A 1,428-nucleotide genomic window follows, 5' to 3' on the forward strand; every position below is an offset into this window, starting at 1 on the left:
ATATATATATATATATATATATATATATATATATATATATATATATATATATTTATATATATATATACACACATATATATATCAGGGTTGGGAAGTAACGCGTTACTTGTAACGACGTTACTATTTCGTTAATTTTTTTTGGTAACGATTTGGTAACTCCGTTACTTTTTTGTAGCAGTAACGAAAAAGTAACAGCGTACATTTTCTTTAGTAACGTTACATTTTCTTTAGTAACGAGTAATGAAATTCATCATTACTTGTATTATTACTTTTTTACTATAGTGACTTCTGTACACAGAACGCGGCAACGCTTGCCACGCGACGAAAATTTGCACACGATAAACAATTAATGTGCTGCTTTCCGTAAAGCCCATTCTACAATAAGCAATAAATCTTAAGTCATAATAAAATTGACCAATCATAGTCGATTATTAGAAAAATAATCCACTGTAATTGGTCAATTTTATTGCGACTTAAAACTTATTGCTTATTGTAGAAAGTCTCTAAAGCGTGGTCTACAATGAGAACTTAAGCCATAAAATTTAAGCTCTAAGCTTTAAGCTCTAAGCCGTAAGAAATTAACCAGTCACAGTCAATTATTTTTCTTATAATTGACTGTGATTGGTCAACTTCTTACGGCTTAGGATTTAAAACTTAAATTTTCTGTTAGCTTAAGTTCTCATTGCAGACCACGCTTAAGGGGCGCCGCACACACGAATTGACATAATAGTAACGTACCGTAAGAATTGACCAATCACTTTGAGTATCGTCGAACCGTAAGATCGCCATTTTTGTGAATACTCGATTGTAATTGGTTCATTTTTACGGTACGTCTTACGTTACTGTTATATACATGTACGGTGCCCCTAAAGCCCATTCTATATTAGTCGCAATCACAAGGAAATTGACCAATCATAATTGATTATTCTTCGAACGCAAGAAGAATAATTGACTATGATTAGTCAATTTCTTTGCGACCTAGCGATTTGCGACTAATGCAGAATGGACTTTATGTCGTTATGCAAGAATGCTTCCCGCTTAAATATTTTATATCTTGTCTTTATATATGTATAATTTATAATACTAATATTTTATATTTTATATTTTATATTTTGTCTTTATATATGTATAATTTATGTATTGTCTCTCTTACTATTCGTTTTATAAGCCGATTTAAAATTTTTTTTTTTTTACAAAAGTAACAGAAAGTAACGATTTTTTTATGGTTACTTTTCAAATAATGGTAACGCGTTACTTTTTAGAATCAGTAACGAGTAACGGTAACGAGTTACTTTTTACCGCAAGTAACGGTAACGGGAACGCGTTACTTTTAAAAAGTAACGTTCCCAACCCTGTATATATATATTAGGTGTACAACTTTGCTTCCGCCGTTTTTTTTTCCGAAATCCGAAATTTGTAAAAAAACTA

The sequence above is a fragment of the Odontomachus brunneus genome, unplaced genomic scaffold (assembly GCF_010583005.1).
Source record: "Odontomachus brunneus isolate Ranch 3 - 2012 unplaced genomic scaffold, Obru_v1 Obru_scaffold_255, whole genome shotgun sequence".
Classification (NCBI taxonomy): Eukaryota; Metazoa; Arthropoda; class Insecta; order Hymenoptera; family Formicidae; genus Odontomachus; species Odontomachus brunneus.